A 26186-nucleotide genomic window follows, 5' to 3' on the forward strand; every position below is an offset into this window, starting at 1 on the left:
TGCCCATACCTAATTCATCAGCAGTTTGTTTTAGCAGCTTGCCATCAAGTCTTTCCAAAGCATTCAACTTATTTTTTCATAGAAGTACCTCATTTTTGCGCTCATATTTAATCAGTTTATTTAATAATTTAAGATGTAATTAAAATGCTATGTATACCTATTATCAACATACTACTGACCCTGGGGAAGCACCCAGTCTGGCTGATGGGAGTGGAAGGGAACAGATAGATAGATACAGAAGAAAAGGGACTACCAATAACCCAGTCAGTGTAGTGGAGAGAGTAGATGAAGAATGTCAGGTAAGCTGGCAGGTTGGTTAAGAGCATCGTCTGTGTACAGTTCTTTTTGCATCCACTGCTTGCCATAGAGAATTTTACCTTAGCACCTGTAATCATAATTCCTCTATTAGACTTTGGGAGGACAGGGCCCATGTCTTATTTATCTGTGATCTCTAGTGCCTAATACAGTGCCTGGCCCATAGTAGGTGCTCACAAGTGTTAATTAGACTTATGTGTCTATGACTGTGTCTTACTGATTATATATATGTGTGTGTATACTTACACACTTAGGGCAGCGCTGTACGCAGAGTTGGCGCCAGACAGCTCTTTCTGAATAAATGGGTCTATGTGTGTATCACTGCACATAATGTAATCAGAATCCAAGTAAAAACCTTTATAATACCCATTGTTTAGGATTTTTTTGTTGTACTAGTTTCTTCTGTTTGCATGAAAAACTGAAAATTGACTGGAGCGTTTACACTTGGGTTAGAATGGCATGTCTTTTAGGGAGGTGCTTTCCCAATAATAACTAATATTTACCGAGTACTTACTAGGTGCCAGGTCCTATGCTAAGTGTATGTTATCTCAGTCAACCTCCATAACCCTAAAAGAAGATACAACAAAGCTGTTGTGTTATTACTACTCATACTTAATAGAGGAGGACAGTTGGGGGGATAGCAAAGGTATGGGAGGAGGCCTGATCTTTACGGAAGGAGTTGAGTAATGAGTACGTTTTTGTTTTTTTTTCAGAGTGCTGCTTTTTATTTTAGGGGTTGTGGGTCCCTCTGGGGGAGGTGGTGAAAGGAGCCCCCGAATCTGAAGAGAATGCCTAGAGGACGAAACTGATACTTGCATTTGGCTTTCTGGGAACCAGGGTAGGCACTCTTTTGACTCCAGAAAATGAAAAGGATCCTTGTGGCTGGGCGTTGCTCAGTGTTTGAACAGGTTCTGGCAGGTGGTAAGGTAAGGCCAAAGTGGCAGTGAAAACAAGCTACTGTGGGACATTGGATCCTGCCTGTCGCTTTGCTCCTGGCCTCTCATTTGTGGGAGGGCCCTTCTGAGCTCCTCCTGCTCTGGTAGCCTAGATCTGTGTGAACAAGTTGCTTGTAGGTGCCAATACAAACAGCGGCGTGGGTCTCCCAGGGGCCAGGGCTGGGAACTGGGCAGAGCGTGTAAAGGCTCCATTTTGGAGCTGTGATAATGGAGGTAATTTTCCTAGGTATTGGCTTGAGATTGGTTTGAGCTTAATTTAAGAGAGAGAGAGAGAGAGAGAGAGAGAGAGAGAGAGAGAGAGAGAGAGTGAGTTATGGTCTTAACGTCCTTCCATACTTTCGGGACTCAGCAGATACCACAAACCTAATTTTTAGAGCTACATTCCCAGATAGAAATGAATCTAAAATAGTGCCAGTCTTTGGGCCTCTTGGTCAGGAGGCTGAGAACAGCAACAAGAGCAACAAACAAACAAAAACACCCACGGGCTGGCAAACAGAATTTCTTTGCAAGGTTAAGTCTGAATGTCAGACTTTTTTGTAGTTTGGAAGGAGACAGCATTTGGAGGTCACCTACCCTAGTCCCCGTTCTCAAAAGAAAAGCAGTAGCTGATTTTGTGGTTGGCTTTAAATTAATATAAAGACATCCTGGCCTGTAAGTTAAATGAAAGGATCCTTGGTATCCTTTTTAGCCAAAGGGGTTTTATGCTGCTGTGTGGCCATTTTTTCTACTTGTCTGCTGCAGTTACAGTTTTTGACAGATGTTTTGACAAGAGTGTAGGTTTTCATTGAGGAGGGTGATTTTATTTTTTTAGGAAGGTTTATTTCATGTTAGAATGAGTTCTCTGGATCCTTCTTGGATTACTTTATATTCCAGGAGAAGAAAGACAGTAACAGGTCTTGGCAATCTTAGGGTTTTAGTCTGAGCTGCATAAAGTTCGCCAACTCAGGAATCTATAGAGTAGGGAGAGAATTTTGCAGTGATGTGAGTCTTGTCTGTGGAAATGGGCTGTGCCCATCATGGTGGAAGGACCCTCCATTTGCCATTAAACTCAAGGGTGGCTCCTTGCAAAGCCAGCATCCTCGCCATGCATGCAAGCAGACTTATGTGTCTATGACTGTGTCTTACTGATTATATATATGTGTGTGTATACTTACACACTTAGGGCAGCGCTGTATGCAGAGTTGGCGCCAGACAGCTCTTTCTGAATAAATGGGTCTATGTGTGTATCACTTGTTCACGCCTAGGCCATAGCTGGATGTCACCCTTCTTCAGTTTCATATCCAGCTTCTGCTTCCCTGAGACAGAATGAAGTCATACCGCCTTCACAAACCCACTGGCCATAGAAACTTCCCCAAACCATGATCCTCACAAGAGCCTGGTAAGGTAGATAGGATTATCCGCATGTTACTGAGAGGAACCGAAGGCTCAGAGAAATTAAGCAGCATGCCCAAGGTCACATAAATCTTAGGAACTGAGATCCAGGTTCCAAAGTCTGATTTAGAGTCTGTGCTTTTCCCACAGGGCTTCTGAACTTGACCTCAATCAACCCTTTTCCATTTATGTTGCCTCTTGCATTCTTTGGGAAATGGCCTGAAATGGTTTTGAGAGAAAAACGTAACTGTGAGCATTCAGTTAGGTGCTTGTAGAGGACCCTCCTGTCAAACAGGAGCAGCCAGCCCTGTCCTTTTCATTTATGCTGACAGACTTCCTCCTCCTCCTCCTCTGCTGGTAGCCACTGGGTAGAAATAGGGAGCAGGGAGGAGAGGAGCTAAATGTGGCTTCCTGTGATTTACATAATAAAATAAGAATCTCCCCAGTGGCCCTTTCCTGTCTGCTGATGGCTGTGATGGAGTGAGCCCCCCTGGGGACAGCCTCACTTAAGGGCCTCCCCTTGGTTATCAGGCGCACAAAGGGTCTTGAGATCAAATGTGCAGTTAAATTGATGAGATCAATTCATTAGGCTAAAGACTTCCTCTATTTCCAAGCAGTAATGTGCTCGGGCCAGTCTTCCCCCTTTAGAAGGTAACCTATAGATAAAAGATTTTATGTCAGGAAGAGATGCGTGCTGCCCTTTTCCAGAACTCTTGATTATTTGAACAGAGGGCAAGACTTTTTAAGCCTACATCAAAATATTCAACTTTGAAAAATGAGTTTTTCTGAGGCTAGCTTCCAACCTGCTGTTTCTTTTTGAAATAATTGCTCTTTAGGTTTAAAAGGTGACTTGAGTGATTTTTTTTTTTTTAATTTGGGAGGGGTTTTACAGACATTGTGTGTGGTTTGTGTTTTACCTCCTTCAACTCTGACCACCTGGCAGCAGCCTAATCTCTTTCCTCATCTTGATCCTTTAATTCAACATTTAACTACCTGTTTTGGTGCCCATATGAATTAGATTTTTTGGGTGTGTGTGTGCTTTTTCTGAACTCAACAAAAGGCATCCCATCCCCCAGAGGGAATAATACCCCCACCTCCCCCACCCCCAGTGGACACTCCTTTCCAAAAGACAAATGGATAGTAGTTTGGTTTGGGTTTGTCCTTTTTGCTTTAGTTCACAAAACCCCTTTCACTTCCTTTGCTCTGATGGTCTTGTAAAGCAAGAAAAATCAAATGAAATCGAAAGATGTTAAATTAAGAGAAAAAGATACTGCTAACACTCCCAACTAGGGGCAGATTTCAGTCTGTATTTTCAGACTTATTTTGATTATAAAGTGTAGCGCCCCACCCCCACCTTTTCTGCTTTTCTTTTTAGTTCTATAATCAATCAGGAGTCTGCTATTCTCTTTCTAGTGCTATAATTAGTAGCCTGGTCTAAAATATAAGAACCTTCAGGTTCTTAACAAAAACACTGCTTACTCACCTCATTTTACAGAGAGGCCACTCAGCCTCTAAGAGTCATTCAGTCACTCAGCAAACATCATTGAGCTGACTATGTAAGAACTGTGCTGGATGCTAGGGCTTCACAGACAAAGAGAACACTGTTCCTGCCGTCAACCGTGCATCGTGTAATCGGTGAGGCCCCCTCCCCCCAAAAAACAGGCATATTCAGCGTGAGAAATGTTGTAATTGAGCTACATACAGAGTTCTGATTTTGTACTCGTCTATAGAGGAGTAGTTTCCATGCTGTGTTGTATTTGTCTATTCGCTTGCTTGTTCCTCTGTGAGTTCTTGAGGGCTGGGCATGAATATGGATGTGGAAATGGATATGGACCGAATGAGTGAAAGAATGTCTGTTACCAATGCCAGGCCTGTCTTACAAGGTGTTCCGCAGGTTTTGACCTTCCTGCAAATTGTTTTAGTTACTGAAGACTAATAGGAAATGGTCTTGGGGTGGAGCCACTTGGGAAACTGAATTTTGCATTCTTGCTCATTAGCAAAATGCCCAATTTGCTTTTTAGGATTCTGTTAGGTTAAATCACATGAAATTGCCATTTTGTAGGTAATTTCACATGGCTCAATCTAATAAAAGGACACCCATTTTACCACCTTCTGGTCTTCATTAGGTTTCGGCATGCACAGAGGTGAGGTTCTGGGCAGGTACCGAGCATCCTAAACATATTGCCACCAGATTCCTATCTCTGAGTATGAGTCTCTATTTGGAGCTTTGGAGAGGGATCCTGTGCCCCGAGCATTCCCGCAATATTCAGCTCTGGAGCGGGATTCCTCGTAGCAGTGCCTTTTAGTAGACTAGACAGGGAATAAAACCGCTGCTTTATGCCCATTTAAAAATATTTTCATTTACCATGGCGAATGTACAAGAACAGGGTTTCATGCATATATAAGAGAAAACAGCAAGTGAAAAGGATGTGTACGCAGCAGCATGAATGGGGTGCTATTCTTAGCTGGGGCTCTAACCTAGAGAAGCACAGGAAACAAGATGCTTTTGAATGTGAACTCCGGCTGCCTCAGGCTAGAGCCAAGAGGCTTCGAGTCACAGGGGAAACTCATGACAGCTGCTAGAGGACCTTCCTCTTTTGGTAGAAAATTTTACACTTTGTCTCAGACTGAGATGGAGGAGGGCGGAGCCCCTCTCTTCTAAGGGATCTGGAGAGAAAGAATAGATAAAGGCTGGAGAGGTGGACTTGCCCCTGCTCTGCCTCTTCTGGGGTGACCCGGATCTCCAGGTAGATGGGTGGGGCAGTTCCTCTCATTCATTGGCTTAGCTTCTGAGAGAGAGGGCTATCTTGACTGACGGGATTAAATCTTCTTCAGTAATTTAAGTGTTCTTTCATTTGTTGTTCTGTCGTTCACATTGGGGTTGAACCTGATTTGCGTTTGAAAGTTAAAGACCAGGAATAGAAAGGCCTGATGTATATTATATCTATAACGGAGTGCCAACCACTTTCTAGTTGCTCAGTGACTGTTGATTGATTTGAATATATCAGTGTCTGGAAGTTGGACCAGTCACCCAGCTCCCTGTCTGATGGTATGATTGAAAGGAGGAGTGTTGCCAGGTAGCATTTTCCCACAGGATTAGGATGGTGATGGTATTAACCTGGACCTGTGTTGTCAGGGTCATTATTACTGAATGACTTGATTATGAACTTAGACTGGGTGTAGTAAGGGAATATATACCCAACCCCCACCCTATATGCTTATTGCCTCATTGATAACAGCTACAAGTCAACATTTTAAAAGGGTGTGTCTTTAATTATTATAGAACCTGGTATGAGATGAGATTTCTTTAAGGAGGTCCTGAAATTGTGGCATTACCTCCAAGCAGACTCTCTAGAAGGGATCAGGCCTGTATATAAACCATTCTACTTCCTCATTTCTCTAAATGGGAAAAAAAAATCTCATTTCCTTTCTTTCTTTCTTACTCAGAACACCAAGTCCATTCATCACCTCAAAAGATATAGCCAGTATACCCCTCTAAGAGGAAAGGAATTTGTTTTCCTCCTTAAGAGTGGTGCATAAGAACCTCGGAGTCTCCTTTTACCTCTCTCCTACTATGATTAAGGTTTGTGTGACATGCGTGTAGGAAAATACTGGCTGTAGACAACTGTTAACCTCGTGTACAGCATGTTCCCGTTCATGGTAACTATACGCTTTGAGTGTGAGGTTCCCATCATTTTCTAGTTGTCACACTACATCACGGTTGCAAGTTAGCCTCCTTAGAAAAGACAGTTGCCAGGGAGCGATCTTCATCTGATGGGGAGGAAGAAGGGAGAGGAAACAATTATTGTCAGCTTCCTCATGGAAGTGGTAACCACGTCAGGAAAAGCATGGAGGTTGCTGCCAAGAGCCCCTGTAGACCCATAAACCTTACCCTCTGAGTGCGGAGTTTCACGAGTCACACAGCTTTCAGGTGGAGACATTTCCAAGGGATTATGATAGTATGCCTAGCTTGGTTTGGACGGTGTCACATTTACTTTTGCTGGCTTATATTTGTTACTGAATTCTTTTGTGTGAACCACCCCCACCCACCCATCCACTGTCGATGATTTACATGACACCAAAGATTCCAACGAAGGTAACTTTCTGTAAGAGCCATGGAAGCAAGAGGGCTAGAGATTGATCTTGTCTCTACTCTGACCAATAGTGATCCATTCTGTTGAACAGGGGGAAGGCCCAGAATTGTGATTTGGGATGTGTTCTGGGAAATTTGGAGTTTGACAGGGAGCTTGGGCAGAGAAATGGCTTTACAAAATAAAATCTTCATAGTAATGCAATGTCAAAGAACATGCCTTTTGGTTTAGTGATGGCAAGGTATTGGATCAGTTTTCTCTGTGGAGCCAGAATATGTGAAGCCCGCTGAAGTGTAGGGTGTCAGGACAGGAGCAATGATGAGTCTTCTCAGAGTCTGAAGGTCTCCTGGTCTTTAGTAAAGGCTTCTCCAACGTGGAATTTATCAGTTTTGTCTAGCTCAGGGGTCGGCACATTGCAGCTTGCGAGCCACATGCGGCTCTTTGGGTACGGTCCGTCTCAAAAGTTTGCCGACCCCTGGAAGAGCCAGCCAATCCTGTCCCTCGCAACAATTTAAAAATTATTCGAGAGCCATAAATATATTTTTACATAATCATCATTATGTGAATAATATCCTTTAAAAATTTTATAAATGAAAACTATGATAGTGTTATTTTCATTTTCAATTTTACTTCAGAGCCTGCGGCTCGCGGGCTGCAGTTTGCTGACCGCTGGTGGCTCTTTCATCTCAAAAGTTTGCTGACCCCTGGTCAAGCTCATTGGAATTATGGTCTGGTTTCTGCCCCTAAAGACACTGCTGCTGGCCTAGGACTACGTAATTCTCTTTGCTCACCAAATTGATGACATCAGTAATAAGGCACGAGATGTAATGTGTCGAGTATGGTTTTGGATTATAGGTTCCTTGGGTGCTTAAGTAAGCAGAGAGAAACCAAGAGAGGCAGTAGTATGGTATAATCACAAACAAACAAAACCCCAAGCAACAAGCTGTAGCATCTGAGAGACCTGGGTTCAGATCTTGGCTGTGCCACGTATAAGCTGTGTCATTCTGAATAAATTGTCTAGTCTCCTAGAACCTGAGTGTTCTCATTGTAAAATGGGAACAAAATAATGGGCTACCTTGTGGGGAGGTTGGGCGGTTGGAGTGAGTGAAGGTGGGATGCTCACTAAGGGCCCGCATGTGGAATCACAAATTAGCTTTCGTCGTTTCTGTTATTAGCAACGGACTTAGCAGCGTGCACATCTGTCCCTCTGTGTTTCCCTCTTTTCCACTTGGAAAATGAACTTGACATTCCCAACTCAGTGGTTCACAGGGAGCCAAGTGAGATATCTGAGCAGGTGAAGATGGATCCTGGGACCCAAACTGGGGCTCTACAAGTAGCACTATATTTACAGGTTGTAGAACTACCGGGGGTGCCAAAAAACTGTATACACATGACTTGCGTTCATCTTTTGTTGTCGGTATGTATTGAGTATTACAATTTTAATACAGTTTTTTCCTTTCTTAAAATGTGTATACATTTTTTTTTTTAGCACCCTCTGTGTATTAAAAACATACCCTGCCTGTTTCCCCTTCTCGGCCTCCCGTTTAGAGAGGGGCTTGCTGGCCTTGTGCTTTAAATAGTCCTCAGATGGTAACTTGGACAGTAGATGAACACAGTCGTGTGAGTCCATTTGCCCTGGGCTTGGGGAGCTCTATTCTTAGACCACAATCGCCGGAATAGAAAGCCGGCGACCCGACATCCCACTGGAGCCATGTGTGCCTGGCAGTGGTTTCTTTGGGAAGCTGAGACAAAGGACTGGATCTGCTTCTGTGGTTGAGTAGGCCAGGTATGGGGCAGTCCCTTAAAAGCCAGTGTCCTCCTAATTGTCTGGAGTTTATGAGCCTGGCTTACCTGGGACATCCCACATTATGGTCCTAATTAAAGTCCAGCCTGTTTATTCTGCTCCAGTTGAAGGGCTATAGCAGAATGAAGGCAGATAAGATATTTATGGGGGAACCCTTTCCTGGATCTGTGATTAAAGGATTAACAGCACTTGCTATTTACTCAGTAGAGCCCTGGGAGAGGGGGCGGGCTTTGGCACTTGTTTTGCTCCTTCTATGAGCCCAGGGCTGTGCCAGCAGCATTTCACATGTCATTTCATTTAATCCTCAGTGTTGTTCACCCCATAATACAGAGATTGAAATGGAGGGTCAGGACTTGCCCAGGGGTTCATGATCATGGCCCTTCTACTACTTCATACCTTGCACACCCTCTCCTAATACGTAGACAACAATGTGGTCATGTCGGTGAGGATACTGGTGATTTAAAACACCACTAAATGTCTATTAAACACCTGAATGTAGTTATTATATATATGAGGTTGGATTCATACGTAGGACTCCTGACATTATCTGCAAAGGGGCTGGCCCCAACACTGAGTTTGGCATTGTATGCAGTGTTTTGTTGCCCAATTTTGGAGCCATGATGCTGGGAGCCTCCACACGTGGGGGTGTTTCTAAGAGCAGCCTGACCCCTTAATTATCTTACTAATGACATTGTCCTCTGAGGAGTGTTTTCTCCACGAACCCCCTGGAGCTTCCAGAGACATGATCTCAACTTCATAACATCCCTGTTAAGACAGGAGGGGGCTGGAGTCATTTGCTGTCCTTTACAGCAAGTGGGAGACTCAGGCACAGATGGGTGACAGAGGCACAGAAGTTAAGTAATTAGTCCAAGGTCACATCAAATGATTTCCGTCTCTGCTGACAAATCCGTCTAGGACTCAGTCTCCCAAGTGTTGCAGCTTTCCTTACTATGTAATTTGGTCTCAACCACTTTACATGTCTTATCTTTCTCCCTCCCTTTTCTATTTTGGTAAATAAGATGTTCTCACACCTACTGCCTGATTAATGTTGGGTTTTAATTTAGCCCTTCAAGATGATCAATGACTTAACTGAGAAAACTGCTGCCAGGAATATGGTTTATAACACACCTTTGTCATTATTTCTCTCTGATGCTGAATTTTCTGCATCTGTGTTTTGCAAACTGTCAGTCTCTGTGGGTTAAGAACCTTGGACTCTCAAGGGCCACCCTGACAGAGAAGCTTCCGTCGTTTGGAATTGTCATCTTTTTCACAGCAGTGCTTTTGGCAGGGGAGGGGAAGGCCTGGGGTGGGGGGCAGGGATCTAGAAATTTCTGTCTTCAACTTTGCAGAGAAAGGGGAGCACATTTAAGGATAGTCCTTGATATAGATTTGGTTTGTGTTGTAATAATATTATTATTCATAATCATACCTTTCTACTTACTCTCATGACTCAGTATTCATTAAAGCATGAGCTTTCTCATGAAATGTTTCTCCCTATATTTCATTTTATTTATTTATTTATTTATTTATAAAAAGAAATCTTTTACTTTTTAATATCTTACACAAGACATTGATGTTATTTATATTTAAAAATTCATATGTACACCTGCATTTAGATTTCCTGATAGAGAATACTAACAATAACAACAGCAACCAGATCAATAATAATAATAATAATAGAAGGAGAAGAAGAAAATGAAAGAGAAGAAACAGCCGCCGCCACCAGGTATGAGTCTTCTCTTGGAATACTTGATTAAACACTTTTCAAAAAGGGCAACAACAACAATGAATAATAATAATAGTAATAATAGGAAGAATAAGAAGAAAAATAACAGTAAACCCACAGCATCCTGCCTTCTCTGTTGGAATCTTTCCACATGGGAAGAGCCTGTTATGTGTCAGGCATGTGCTACATGCTGGAGACACACATACAAATAATTCGTGAGACATTTTTCTTGTAAATATTGGGCTTAGAGCTAGTAAGGGGAGGTGAAATGTGTGAAAACTTACCTGTTATACAATGTTACATTTGTTCTAATATTCACCCCCACACACACACACACACACATAGACACAGGACAAGATAAGAAGCTTGAAGATAAGAATTCCAAGTGTGTCAGGTGAGGAGAGTTTTCATAGAGTAGGCAGTTCAAGGTGAGTCTTGAAAAACTTCTTTCTCCCTGTCCTCTCGGCTTTTGATTATGTAATTAAGGATTGTCACTGTTACCTTTTTCTGTCGATTTGTGGGAGAAGAAATATCAGTAAGGTAGCTTTCGAGGTAAAGAAAACAAAGAGTAAGATATAGCACTGGGTGAGTACGTATGGCATTGGTAGAGATGTTTGAGGTGGTGAACCAAAATACAGAGATTTTGAGAATAGAGATAAAAGGTTGTACGTCAGAGAAGGCAGCAGAAGGCTCCCCTTCAGTGATATGACAGAGTTAACATCTGACAGCAGGTGTTATTCCTAAGGTTATTAGTCCTGACAATAGAAGTATAATTAGTACCAAAAGTCATAAAATTGCCAATTACTTTTTCTTTGGAAGTTAGAAAAATGTATTATTTACCCATAATGTGTGTAGGAAACCAGCACCTTACTGCTTGAGGAGAAAGTGTGAGCTTTCTTGAAATCTGAATGAACACTTTCATTAGACAGATAAAATTTCCTATGTTCCAGGAGTTTACTATCTAGTAAAGAAAACACAATTTAAAATTATACAAATACAGAAACAGACACGAGGTCTGACAAGTAAGTTCGCGAACTCATCCTAGAAAAAGTGCTACATACCTCATTGCTGATCTCCCTGTATTTTATTTTATTTATTTATTTATTTATTTTAATTGGGGAATTGGGGGGATGGGAACAGTGCTGGGGAATTGGGGGAAGGAGAACAGACAAGTTGCTGTCCTTTCGTTCTTCAGTCTAGTTGTGGAGGATGTTGCTTCACTGGCCCAAGTTGGCACCATCATTGCGCTCCTCCCTGGCGAGGCAGATCAGTTGCCGCCTTCTGGACGGCTGCTCACTGCGGCTGCTGGCCACATACAGTAGCCCATGGCAACCCACTGCAGCAGGGGCTGCAGCCTACGCCGTCGCCAGTGACTCATGGCAGCCCAACTCCAGGTTGAGCCGTTGCCCAGCATCTTAGCTGTAGAGGGCAGTGTCACTGGCCCTCACACGTGGGATCTGAACCAGGGCCCTCTGGCATCCCAAGCCAGTTCTTAACCAACACACTTGGCCGGCCCTCCCTGTATTTTAGATGGGAGGTGCTGAGGTGGTGTAAGGTTTGCTAATTGCTTATGGCCTCTTATGAAAATGGCCAAATTGATGATATTCTCAACTATATCATGTGATGTTTTCGGTCATCTTCGCTAACTACTGTGAAGTGAGTCATAAGGGGGAACATTTTACAAAAATAGATTCAGCCAGGGGAGGGGGATTCATTGTTGGTAAAATATGTCTAGTACCAAATACCTTTTGTTTCCTGATGACCTATCAAACTGCAGATCTTCTGACTTCACTTGTATATTCAGTTCCACATTCATTCATTCAACATTTTCTGTATATTCATTATGTGTCAGGTACTGTGTTGGACAGTGGATGACAAACCCCTAAATCCTAAGATCTCACAGTTGGAATTTAGTGTCATTTAGCTTCATTAGATTTTACCATAGTTCCAAGATTTCCCAAGGGCCTGGCTCCCAGAGCCTTGCTGGCTCTACTTTAGAGTAGGTCACAGACTCTGTCTTTGCACCTCGCCTGCTGCTGCCTGGGCCCAGATGCCATCGTGTCTCGTCTGGATTGTCTCAGCATCCTCCTCACTGGTTTCCTTGTTGCCATTCCTGCCTCCTTCAGTCTACTCTTAACACAACAGCTAGAGCCATCTTTAAAAAATGGAATTCATTAATGTTACTCTACTGTCCAAACCCACCAGTGGTTTCTGATTCCCTACATGATCGGGCCCCTACTGCCCATCTGACCTTGCCCCGTCTCACTCCTCCTCCTCAACACTGGGCTCATGTGTTTCCTTTAACAAGCCAGGCATACCAGGCACAGTCCTGCCGTAGGGCCCTGCTTTTCCCTCTGCCTGGAACATTCTTCCCTTAGCATCTGCATGGCTCACCACCTCAGAGCTCTGCTGTGAAGTCACCTTATCAGCAGGTCCTTCCTGACCGCTGTCTATAAAATGTACCCCACCTTGCACTTCCTTTTGATTAATGTCTGATTCCTCCCCTTACTAGAATATGAACTCCATGAGGGAAGTGACTTTGGCCTGTTTTGTTCACTGCTATATCCCTAATGCCTGGAAGGTGCTCATTGGTTGAACGAATGGATCAGCTTATGACTGAATCACTCAGTGAATGTCCTCTGTAGAAGGGGCCTCTTGGACCAGTGGCACATATCTCTCTGATGTGGGGAGGATGTGGTCAGATTGTCTCTGTCTGTCGGAATAGAGTTGTTCTTAGCATGATCCCAACTGGCTCCTGTTGGGTTTAAGCCACAGTTTTAGCCTTATTAGTACCACTTTTTAGTTATAAAGTTAGAGGATGCCAGGATTGGAAGGGATCTGGGAGACCATGAGGTTCACTCCTCTCCTTCTAATGTAAGAATAAAAGAGTCTAGAGAAGGTAGGTGAGTTACCCAGAGTCATAAAGCTGGTTAGGGTCAATCTGAAATCAGGCCTCTGACATCTGATTTCATAGTGATGGCTGCATCTAGTCTCATCTGGCTGTGAGGTTCACAGGCTTTCCGATTTGACAATTTCTCCCCAGGCTCCAAACAAGAGCTTTTATCTGGACATTCTGGGTTAGTGTAAGTGGACGATGATCTTATAATATGTGGAAAATCCCAAAGATTAACCAGAATGAATGGGAACTACCCCAGATGTGCCAGGAGCACCACAGACATGCTCACTCTTTCATTGGCAGAAGATGTGTAGTGTGGAACGGAAGCAAAAATCAACTCTTTGCAGCTCCAGTTTTATTACATGTCAGAGTCTGAATGTGTCTTCCATTTAAATTCAGAGTTTTTGATGAATGGCCAGACCAGCTGCAAGCCCTCTAGGCCAGAAGCCTTGATCTCGCCAACTGTTCGTTTTCTTGATGGACTTCCTTATTTCAGGCATTTGTGTCTAGCCAGTCTATTGTGGAGCTGTCAGAGGGGTGCAGAGTGCTTTCTTTGGGACAGTCAAATCCCCCCATGCAACATGTGTCCTGAAGCTGGCTTGCTTCCATCTTCTTTCTAAGTGCGTGTGGTCTTTTGTTCAGCAGGGTGAAGTGAGAGAGGACTCTTAAAGAGAGAAAAACTCCAGCATTGCTGGCAAATGTTTGTGAACTGACCGAGCTGTAATTGGAATGGCAGGAAAAAAAAGACTAACATTTATTAATTTCTTGCCATCTGTTTTGTGATATAAGGTGCCCTCAATTGGAGTTTAGAAGGCACTTTGATCATATGCGTACATGAAGAATATGTCATATTTCACTCCACTCCCTGTGGCCTCTTTGACGGTACCAGTCGTGCAGAAAGCGCATGTTTTTGCTGCATCTAGTTTTACTCAAGCAAAGGCTCTAGGTTTTCTCAAGTTGCTTCAGTTTTAGATCTGAAATGTACTCTGGGGATGCTGTTTTCCAGATACCCATTTTTGGGTCAAGGGAAGTTTAGCATCCTAAGTATAGTAGCCATGCTACCCAGAGAACTTCATTTTGGTTTAGTTACAAAATTTATTTTAGCTTAGTTTTCTTACATTAGGTGGGCAAAATAATAAAGACCAGAAAGTTTAGGGCCATGCCCTAAAATATGCAGCAAAACACCAAGACCTAGAATTAGGACCCAGGAGTTCATCTATCTGTGTATTATTTCTTTTCAGGCTGGGCCAGTGGAGTTTCTGAGCACCACTGAATTCTCCCTTTTACATCTTCAGACTTTGTAAGGTTACCTTTTAGCTTTCAGGGTGCTTCTTAGATCCGGGTCCCAGTCACCCATGGGAGCCCTTGATTTGGACAAGGTGGACCCTGAGAGTTGAGTTCACACAACGAAGGAGGTGACAGGGGCTCTCTCTTGGTTACTGTACATGTTCTTACCGAAGAGCTAGAGGAGCAATCTCAAGGTCAGGAGAACTCACTCTGATGTCCTGGGTTGTTGGGGATTGTGCTGGATTCTGACGTGGGTTCTGCCATCAAGTATAGAATGCCCTGATCCTTAGAGGCAGAGGCAGCTCTTCTATTGACCCTGTGGGTCAATAACCAGGAAGTGGAATTCCCAGCAATTCTTGTTTTCTATGCTAAGAGTTATACTCTGAGATTTAGTCCTGCTTCTTTCTTTTTCTTCTTCCAGTGACAGTTTCAAATTGACTGTTCATTTAGACAAAAGCAAAAGTCTATCAACCCAGCCTTGGAAATAAATGTGAGCCCGCGTATCCTTTTCCCAGCTTTTCCTCTTTTTGCTATCTTGGTAGTGTGTTCATTGGATTTCCTCTCAGTCTTTATTATTATTTTTTTCTTTCCTGTTTCTTTGGCAGACTTGATTACTTGTCTTGGAAGAGCAGGTGAAGAGTTGTTCTGAGGACTCTCTGGAAGGGTATAGTACAGATGACAGTTTCAGCCAATGGTAATCAGAACCAGGGAGCTGGGGTCAGCCTGAGCTGGAATCAGTCAAATTAACAAAGCACTGACTCTCAGTGGCAGGAATACAAGTAACCACAAAGTGTTAAGCACATCTGGAAAGGGATTCTGACATCATCCCCAGCATCTGTGGGGAATACACAACAGCCTGTAGACCCATTTCTCTGTGACCCGAGGAAGATTCTTTGAAGAGTAATGCCCTGAGTGGTTTCTGGCCAGCTTGCCTGCTCATTTATCTTTGAGGAGATGGAAGGAGACAACCTGCCTGTGGAACTCCATGGCCCCAGAGGTAAATGAATTCTGCATTTGAAAGTGTTGAAGCTAAGAGTCTGGTTCTTAGGGGACCCCAAGGGATCTGCCTTTCCTCTACTCATTGTCCCTACAAAACTTTTCCTGGCAGCCTGCATTGCTGTTTAGATGGGTTGTTCTCTGCTGTTTAAGTTGTTTGGCAGTGAGTGGTGTGTCAGGATGCGGGTTTTCTGAATGCTTTCCCAGCTGGTTACTGGAGTGGTGGTTAGGGAGGGGCGCTCTGAGCAGTGAGGCTGTCTCCTGTCTGGATACTCACAGCTGGACTGGTGGGGAGGACTCTATCTGCATTCTGCTGCCTTTGAGGGTGCTATGGGGGGCTCTTAAGATGTGGGTGGAGGCGAGTTAGGAGAGTGATAGGTCTTTTTTGTTTCTTTTGGTGAAATAGTCCAGACTACAGTATTCAGTGTGACTTTTACCCTTATCCTATGCATACTTCTCTGCTAGCTTTTGCCACCTTCCTCATCCCTATAATTTCCCCGGCTCCTATTGGTTGAATTTATATAATAAGGGCTCTATTTTAAAAACCAGGTGCCTTTTCAGTTCCTGAGCCAATTATGACGGAAAAGTAAGTTTTATAAGCAGCCTCAGAGCCACGACCTGGTAAACCATGCTGCAAAACAGACCTGGCACCTGGGATTCTAGATCAAGCTCTGGGTACCATGATGCCTCTGCAAGCTAACACTTTCCTGTATTCCTACAGTTGACTCAGCCCATCAGAGCTAAATTTGCCCCTCATATCCTAACCTTTCTTATAGGCAGAGGCCTTGGCTAAACCACTAAGCTGCTTGACTCAAGTTCTGTATTGCTCTTCCTTTGGTGGTGGTGGTGGTGGTGGTGGTGGTGGTGGTGGGAATGGGGCTCAAATATACACACACAAAAAAATACAATGAAGGTCTATTTACCTAACACCCAAATAAAGCTGTTTTGCCTACTTTGCCAAATTTGTTTCATTGTCCCCAAAGCCCCTAAACAATTCCTTTTATACAGGAAAGACTGGATAAGTACTTAAATTACCCACCCTATGCAACTTTTTAAATCACTTTCAGAATGAGTGAGTGACCTAGTAGCCTCTAATGGTGACCAACATTTTTTTCTAAATATCATTACAAACTCATAGATTTGATGTGTTTCAATCTACTGCAGTCATTATTTATTAATTGTTTGGGACACTCACATTGTCTCATTAGGTCAGTAGCGACCCCTCAAGTTGACTCCTGTGTCCTTTTGACATGATTCTGTTGAACTTTCATAGCTTCCTTGCTTTCTGGCCTAACGAGATGTTCTAGGCTCTGTATCGTGCACCACATGTGGAATCAGCCATCTCTCCGGGGAGCCTGCATTCCTTTTGGTAGAGAACACAGTCTGGGCTCTAGGACTGAATTACAGTAGCCCCCTCTTATCCACGGTTTCACTTTCCATGGTTTTAGTTACTCATAGTCGGCCATGGTCTGAAAATATTGAGTGGAAAATTCCTGAAATAAATAATTCCTAAGTTTTAAATTCTGCGCCATGCCGAGTAGTGCGATGAAATCTCGTGCGTGCCACCCCGCTCCGTCCTCCCCAGAACCCGAATCATCCCTTTGTCCGGCATCTCCGTGCTGTCTACCCTGCCTGCCGTTCGTTACTTATCAGATCAACTGTTGTGATATCGCAATGCTTGTGTTCCAGTAACCCTTACGCTACTTCATAATGGGAGTCACATCACTTTTATTACAGTATATTACTATAATTGTTCTATTTTATTATTAGTTGTTGTTAATCTCTTACTGTGCCTAATTTATGAATTAGACTTTGTCATAGGTATGTATGTATAAGAAAAAGCACAGTGCATATAGTATAAATAAGGTTCAGTACTATCTGTGGTGTCAGGCATCCACTGGGGGTCTTGGATCGTATCCCTCACAGATAAGGGGGACTATCCTTTTCTCAGCCCCCTCCCAGGGGACTGCAGCCTGCTTCCCTGCTCATCACCAGGCCAGCGTGAGGCTCTTGCTGGGCATCAGCAGGTCGACAGTCAACCTCTGGAGTTCTGCCTCCCTCTGGTAAAGATTCATCTCTGAGAATCTGGAGCTCTACCCCTCTGGTTTGACACTTTTGCTTCCATCACCCTGAATATTGCTAGCCTTGCACTGCCAAGCTGTCTTTATTGAGGGCAACTTCCCCCACTAGAATAAGTTCCCCAGCCCGTGCCTAATACCCTATAAGCAAAATTCTTATCTGGGCGCAGCTTAACTTCTGCCCCTTTGGGCCCTACCTGTGTTCCACCGTCTCCCAACATTCCATTTATCTGAAATTCTCCCTGTCCTCATCAAAATCTTATCTGGTCTTTAAAGATTTGCCACTGCTTCCTGGGTTCTGAAGAACCAGCTCAGGAGTTCCTGTTTCCAATTTAGAACCTACAGGTCGGGTTCATCAGGCTAGCATCAACCCAGCTAGAATTAGGCTGGGTGGGGTGAGGGGGTTATAGAGTTGGGGTGAGGTTGGGGGTTGGCACAGCATGTACTTGGTTGACTTATTCTCAACCTTTTCTCTTGTAATCCATGGGTTTCAGCATCTTCAGTGGTGTTTAGTAGGTTATCCTGTTGATTTCCGGCCAGGAAGTAAGGTGCTCTGGCTTTGTACCATCGGCAAAGGGATTTAAAGACAGGTAAGGGGCTACAGCTTTGTTAAGTGGAACAGTATGAGGAGATGGCCTTGTAAAGAGGCTCGGCTGCAGGGCCCTTTGAATGGTTGGTTCTTGGCTCCCATGTTAGCAGATCCTTGACAGGAATTTTGAATGGTCCCAAATCTGACAGATTGCTGGTACTTACTTCAGAGGCAAGTCAGTCAGTCATCCTCAAGGTTGATGTGTCTTGAATGAAGTTTTGTGGATCTCTCGAGGTTCTGTGTATAAGGTTGAATCGTATAGTTATTTTAGTTTAGCCAGTTCAGCTTCTTTACATGGAGATAATACATGTGGAAGGGGAACAGACATTAGGGATGAAAAAGCCAGGAGGCTTGTCCCCCTCATCTGCTACTTGGGTTTTGCGACTGGACCCACAGGTGAGTAGCGAGGAGCTGGGTGGAGTAATCTCAGGTCTAGTTCTGCTTTGTGCTTCTTCCAGTCCTTCCGTCAGATTTACTTCAGACACCTCAGAGTAGCATGTAGAGTGGTCATGCAGGACTGCACTAACTTGCACTTCGTTAATCAAACGGGAGACCCAGTAATTTATAGCCTCTCATTTCTGGAGTCTGGAGATGGCTCTGCGTAAGCTTTGCTGAAACAGATTCTATTACACGAGAAGAGCACCTAGCTAGCTGTGCCCAAGACCCGAAGCTTTTAGATGCTTGTAGGAGGCCATGTGAAGGGACTCTGGAACTCAATCTCCCACCTGAGAAAGGGAGTCATAACATTCTGAGTTGGCCTGTTTTCATTTGCCTTTGATTTTGAGTAATAAATTCCCTCCCTCCTTCTCAGCTGAATGATTTGGGAGTCTGTATTCCCTAGAAAGACTCTATTCTCCCATCTATCAGACGGAGTTAGGTGAAAACTCCTTGGCCTTAATGAATGTTGAAGGAGTTCAAAGGGCTAATGGAAAATCTTCTGGAAGTAACACTTTCCATTCTATCGGTAAGGCAGTTCTGCAGAAATTCCCCAAATGTCTTGGGTTATTTTATACAGTGAAAGAGCCGGCACTGGGTTTTCTTTGCTACTAGATGACCGAGAGAATGTGGGCATTTGGAACTCATGGGGAATCCCTAAGTTGCATTTTAGCCCGAGTGTTCTGTCTCCTTTCCTAACCCTTTTACCAGAGCTGCTCACAGGAAACAGCTCAGATAGATTTGCTTTTCTCCCCGCCTTCTCCCACCATTCTTCTAGAAAGTGGTGAGTGGCTGCCTGCCAGGCAGAATCTGGATGACAAAATTGAAAGCCAGATTCAGAGTTATAAGCATAGCCCCCGCCCAGGTTGCTTACAAAGAAAGGAAAGAAAGAGTCTTGTACGAAATTTTGCTTCATTGGCTCTACATTTGGTATTTTTTGAGTTCCCACATTCTAATTTAGTATTGTGCTGGTTGCTATACCCCTGTGGCTTGATTGATTGCATTCTACATCGATGGTGTGCCTACAGTGTTCCTGGCGCTCTGCTGGGCACCTGAGATAGAAAGGTGAACAAGACATGGTCCTTGCCACCTAGAGCTCACATTCTAATGGGAGAGCATCAGAAGGTGTGATAAGAGCTATAGGAGCCTTGCCACATAATTTGCACTTGTATCCTAAAGCCAGTGGGGAGCCATGGAATTGTTTTAAGCAGGACATGATCCAATCTGTACTTTTGAAAGATCACCAGTGACATTGAGGATACCAGTGATTTAGATGGCATGAGACTGGAGGCAATAACAGTTCAGACAAGAGATGTTTATTGGACTCCTGCTTAGTGCTAGGCATAGATCTAGGTGCTGGGAACCTACAGGTGAATAAATCAGTCTGTGCCCTCAGGGAACTTACCTTCTGGTGGTGGTGTGAAGTTGTGTAGACAGACCATATATATGCAATAAATGGTATTTTTCAGATGATGATAAGTAATTTGGAGAAAATAAATAGAGCCATGGGCGTTAGAATGGGCATCAGGGTAGGTGCTAACCTATTGGGGTAGTTAGCAAAGGTCTCTCTGAAGAGGTAACATGGCAGTTATGGGAAGATGTGGAGAAGAGTGATCCTGATGGGAGAACGGCCATTGTAAGGACTCCGAGATGGGAACATACCTTAAAGGTCAGGGTGGCTGGAGCATAGAGGGGCAAGTGGTACTGAGATGAGTTTAGAGGACCCTGTAGACCACGGGAACAACTCAAATGAATTCCAATGGAGTGAGAAGCACTTTAATAATTAAATCAGGGGTTGGCAAACCGTGGCCCATAGGTCAAATCTGGCTGGCTGCCTATTTTTGTAAATAAAGCGTGTTGGAACACAACCACACCCATTGGTGTATGTATTGCCTATGGATGTTTTTACATTACAAGAGCAGAGATGAGTATTTGTGACAGAAAATGTTCGGCCCAGAAGCCTTAAATATTTGTAAGCTGGCCCTTTACAGAAAAAGTTAGCAGACCTCTGAATTAAGTGACCTATTTTAGTTTTGAGAAGACAGTCGAGGTGCTATGTAGAGAATGAATGGTAGGAGACAAGAGGTATATCTGAACAGTTCAGATAAGAAATAACTAGATGTGGAGCACCAGAAGGCTTCGAATATACGTCTTGTATTGTTTGAAAGCAGTTAGCTACAATCCATACTCATTAACTATTGTTGAATGAATGATGGGATGTTGAATAAGGCAGCAAGTGACAGAAAATGAAGAGGAAGCAAGACTTTGAGAGATTTAAGAGGTAAAAAAACCCGTCCAGCTTGTTGTTGACTAAGTAGATAGAATTAGGAGCAGGGAGAAGGAGGGGCGTAGGATGCCGTTCAGGTTTCTGGTGTAGGTATCTTGGTGCATGGCAATGCCATTGACTGAGACAGGGAAAGTGGGGCTATAAGGAGCATATGTTGTCAGGGAGAAGGACATGGGATACCTTTGGACATGGGACACCCAGACACCCAAGTAGAGATGTCTTTGAACATGGGACATCCAGGTAGAGATGTCTAAAAAGTAGTTGAAAGACAGATCTGAAGCTCTGTGGCATGAGGCTGGACTGATGGTGACAAAAATTTTGAAGCCATTAGCTAATACAGTCTCTCTCAAGAAGAGGAGGGCGAGGATAGATCTCCGATGGCATTTATTTCCTATACAGATTTGGATCCAGGGAGGAGGCAACGCTAAATTATCTGTCCGGACAGTTTGCATCGGTTCATCTGGTTGTCTCATGGCTATAGAATCTGTTTTCTGTGGAGACTGGTAGACTCCGATGAGGGCTTGCCTTACCCACTCTCTGGATGCCAGCCTCTGTCTCTTACGTGGGGTGACTGGGGCAACCTTAGGGGCTCTTCCTTCCGACTCCTTGCTAACACTGGAGCATTTGTTGCCTTTGAACTCTGCAGTTGATTCATGTCTGCATTTATCTAGTTGAGGATATAGATCGATAGGAAGGTCTTAGTTGTCCTTGGATTTTGTTGGAGCAGGAACTCTCTGACACTAGGGTTAGACAATTGCCTTAATTTTATTCATTTTGGTGCCAATCTTTTAACCCACAAAGCTAGATAAACCCAGCGGGCCCCTTTCCTTCTCTCTTCTTTCTTCTTCTTGTCTGGGGAAGGGGAACCAAGGAAACCATTTGTGAAAACCACTGTGTTGAAAGTTACCTAAGATAGTTGTAATCCTAGACTTGGATGTAAATATCCCTCTTTCACAAAAGTTTTTTATGAAAACCCAAGAATAAAGTCAAAATTGTAAAGGGAGAAGAAAAGAAGGGCCACTTTCTATCCTGTTCTCTGCATCCTCCCGCCCCCATTTTTAGCCGAGTGTCACATTTCAGCACATACTTAGAAGGCTGAGTTAACCTGGTCTTACGTATAATGTTCACATTTTATGGGCCCTCATGTTTTTTCAGTTTCTCCTTCCCTAAGCAGACAGTCAAGTAATAATAGTCTCACCACTTTTCTGACCTAAACGATTACTGTCCTGAGGTTAGTGACTTCTAGTGGGCCGAAGTGGGCAGTCTGAGCCTGATCACTTGGCCCCAGAAGTGGAAGAAATAGGGCCTCCCAACCCCACCAACAAATGAAGTAGGTAGGAAAGGTCCTTTAAAAGCATGAAACAATTATTTTGAAATTTACATGTTGAGAAGCATTACTTCCATCCCAGTTCTGATCCACCGCATAGGCCTTGCCCCTTATTAAATGCCACTCAATAGTCTTTATATACCTGTCCAGTGTTTCTTATGTAAATACAAGCAAATGTAAATATATATTCTTATCTCACCCCCACACTCTTTTATACAAAAGGCAGCACATTATGTAACCTGTTCTGTAATGTGGTTTGTTTTTGTCTTTAACAGTATGTTTTGGGCCTCTTTCCATATTGGTATAGGGCGAGCGTCCCCATTCTCTTGTCAGAGCTGTATAGTATTCCATTGTGTGAACGGCTGCCTCGAGGTTTATTGAACCAGCCCTTACAAATGGACACTTGAGTCGTTTCCAGCATTTGCTGTTACAAGCAGCACCCCAGTGAACAAAGGCAGCTATTTAAAGAGTTGCACAGCACTTCATATGCTTCTTAAACTGAGATTATTATTCTTCATCCTTAGAATGCTGGTTGGTTGCATTGGTTGATAAATTCCCAATTACTGGTATTCATGAGTGGAACATGGATGATGGGACCAACATCCCTTCATAACTCAAGAGTCATTAGTATGACTGCCCCATGGAGGCCTGCTGCTCTAGCTCGGGTTTATTTTAATAATAAAACCTTTAGAAATGAAACCTACTTAAGGCCCTTTGCTTAAGAAGTCTGAATCACTGATCACTGCAATTACTGCCATGGCAGCTGCAGAGCAATTTAACAGGATAATAGTGAATAAGATAAATTACACCTCGGATCCTTAATGGATTGATATGCAGAAGTATGCAAGGGAAGATGGGTGGGGGAGACGCACCTTTCTTATTCCAGCACATAGCTTTATAAAATAGGGAACTGGGCCATGGTACCTATTACTGCTTGGAATGAGTCATTCCGTACCAACCTCTGGGGCTCTGTGGTGGGTAGAGCGTCCTGTTTATTTTAGACAACAAATTGAGTTAATTCTCTTGTTTGTGTGCTTCTGTGGAGTGGGTGGAAAGTCTAGGTGACTTGCTAATTGTCTTATTTACAATACCCCTCTTTCTACTAAAGAATTAGTGTCTTTAGTGTAAAACTAGGGAGGCAGACCAGTTTTACAAATAGTTGCTGGCCAGGGGAATAACATTTTCTGCCAGGTGAGTGGTTAAAAAAAGACAGGCTGGAAAAATAACTGTGGGATGATAAGTGTTCCGCTCTTATTTACAAGGCGAACATAGTCTGCCTGTGTGTTGGGCACAGGGGAGGGAATGGATCAGCTAAGAAGTAAGTACAGTACGCGCTTTGTGTGCCCCTGGATGTGTGTTTAGGGGAAAATAGTAAGGATGTGGGTCACGTGGGGGGAGGGGCTTTCAAAGGGGCCAAAGGAAGCAAATCCAGGAGACTTGGCTGCAGTTCCACCCCTGTGGACATTCCTTGGCACCTGGTCACATTGTGGATGCCTTAACTTCTGGTACCTTCATTCCCAGTACCAAACACTTAACACCCATTGTCTCCATCATCCCCACCAAAGCCTCTGGAGCACAGGAGATGGGAACTGCAAGATGAAGTCTTTTCTTTCTTAATGTTTAATCGGCATTAACATACCTTAAGGTGGCATTGGATTTGGTATAGTATCCTGTTCATGTTGAAGCAAACGAAATTGTCTTGAAATGTCAAAAGTCCTTCTGGAAAAAGGAGCAGGGATAGGCTGAGAGAACTAGACAGGTGAGGGTGCCCCTCTGAATGGGAAAGGTGTGTGCCCAGGGAAGATGCCTCAGAGACAGTATGGTCAGAGAATAGTGGGTTCAAATCTTGGTTCTGCCCCTTGGCCAAGTTACATTACCTCTGATTTATAATTATTTTAATCTGTAAAATAAGGATAACGATAGTTTTTTTCAAAAAAATGATTAAATGAAATAATGCATACAAAGTAGGCTGTAATAGGTGGCAGCTGCTACTATTATTAGTGGAGTCTTCTAAAGGAGCTCATTTATAGATTTGGAGAGAAAGAAGGTGCTTTCTCTTGCATGAAGGAACTGGTACTTCTGGCATTAAATCAAGAGGGCTGCCTTTAACATTGGGAAACATATTGACAGTTTGGAGGAAGGTGTTAGTTACCATGGCAACTTGGGAATTCATTTGGAGGGAGAGTTGTGACTGGAGGTTATCTCATTGTAAGAGACTGACTAGTGGAGATTTTTTTAAAAAGGGGAGCCGTCTAGCAGGAATGAAATCACACTCTATATCAGCAGGAAATACCAAGAGATATGCTGTGGAGAAAGTTCTGTACACAGGTCTGAACGTTGTGGGAGCCTTCCTCGTAATGGGATGTGTGTTAGTGGGCCGAAATGCTGCTGCCGGTTTGTTGCTTTTGTTCACATGTATTACTTGGGTAAGAAAAAAAAAAAGGTGTGTGAATGGGTTTCAGTGAGTTTTTTTTGTCATCTGAAAGCATGACATCCGATTGTCACATATTTTCCTACAGTTAGGTATCAGTCTCCAAGAATCTTTCAGTTACAAAGAGCATGAGTACTGAGTGCACCTTAATCATTTAGTTTTCTCCTAAGGTAAGCTAGGTATTTCCTCTTGATTGGGCAATTAAGATGTATTTTCTTTTTGTAAAGGCTCTTCTGGTAATATCACTAATTTTGAAAAGCTTTCTTGTACAATGTCCATTGTGTCCATTGTTGGTTTAATTCTTTAGTAAACCTGCTGTTATCTGTTAGCTTCTTCTAATTGCATCCTTGCAGACCAAATAAAACCTCTTATAATAGCATGATTCTAGATTTGCTGTTTAATTCTTCATGGGCTTGCAGTGCTCACCGATATCCACTTTTTCTCCTTCCCTTTGTAGGTAGGTGTGGCCATGTGAGTTGCTTTCGCCAGTGAAATGTGGCCATACATGGCACTTCTGGGCAGAAGCACTTGCCACTACGAGACAATGCATTGCTCTCTTTAGCTGCCCTGGTGATGTGAAAGTTTGTGACCAAGTAGACAGAGCTGTCAGTCTGGGTCACTGAACTATAACGATGGACAGATTTTCCCTTCCTAACTCATGTTGGACACATAGAATAAAGAAGAAATGAGCTTTTGTTGTGTTGAGCCACTGAAATTTGGAGGGTGTTTGTTACTGCAGCAGAACCTAGCCCATCCTCACTGCTTCAATAGATATTTAACACGTATTTATTGAGTACTTACGGCATGCTGGGCACTGTTAGGTTGGGATATAACAGTGAACAAGACAGACCAAACTTCTCCCTCATGGAACTTACCTTTTCTGAGGGAGAATGACGATAAAAAAGTAAACAAATGAGTAAAGATAATTATAAATTGAGGTGAGTGCTATGAAAGAAAATAAAAAAGATCATGTGATAGAAAGAAATGGGAATCCCCAGAACGCTTGTTAATATTCTTTAATAGTCCCTGGTATGTCTTAAGACTCTTGAGTGATTCCAGAATAGTTTAATTTGCTTTGGAAAAGAGATAACACTAAAAGTAAGAGAGAAAAGTATTATATTATTTGATAGCATTGTGACAAAATTAAGTAGCTAGTATATTCCAAAATAAAACGGCAGCTGAGAATGATGTTAGTTGGCTTTGTGTCTTTGAAAACGTATTAGCATCCCACTGGGTTTACTGGGAGATGAAATCTGAGTTTTGTTTGTGTTAAGTTCCTCCCAGAGCACCCATCTTCAACCCTCAGACTGCCTGACGTCTGGTTACTTGGTGGACACCGGTTCAGGTTAACAGTGTTGACTTTGCTCCTATACTGAGAAGTAGTAGAACAGAAATGGATATATAATTCTTATATCTTACCTAATATGATTTCGGAAGAAAATAGGGTGATGAAACATTTCGTTACATTTTCCATGAATGTCTCCAGTAAAAGTTTTGAGACTTGTTATAATTTTTCTGAAAGGAGCATGAGGATAGAGCTTATAAGGGTCTGGCTGTTGAACTACAATGGCTCCATTGCCAGCTGGCAGTGATTTAC

At 43.2% G+C, this 26186-nt stretch overlaps 1 protein-coding gene across 6 annotated transcripts in view; it reads left to right on the forward strand.

The window, feature by feature from the left end:
* Nucleotides 1-26186, forward strand: part of SRGAP2 (SLIT-ROBO Rho GTPase activating protein 2) — a 256272-nt gene that overhangs the window by 30198 nt on the left and 199888 nt on the right. Inside the window, exon 1 of one of the 6 annotated variants that reach the window (XM_019649656.1) lies at nucleotides 15422-15443. The exons of the other annotated variants lie outside the window; for them this stretch is intronic. The gene's annotated coding sequence lies outside the window, so the exon portion shown is untranslated. Of the gene's footprint in view, nucleotides 1-15421; nucleotides 15444-26186 lie in introns of those variants that run through there. 6 annotated transcript variants of the gene reach the window in all.

This window comes from Hipposideros armiger, unplaced genomic scaffold (genome assembly GCF_001890085.2).
Source record: "Hipposideros armiger isolate ML-2016 unplaced genomic scaffold, ASM189008v1 scaffold_134, whole genome shotgun sequence".
Lineage (NCBI taxonomy): Eukaryota > Metazoa > Chordata > Mammalia > Chiroptera > Hipposideridae > Hipposideros > Hipposideros armiger.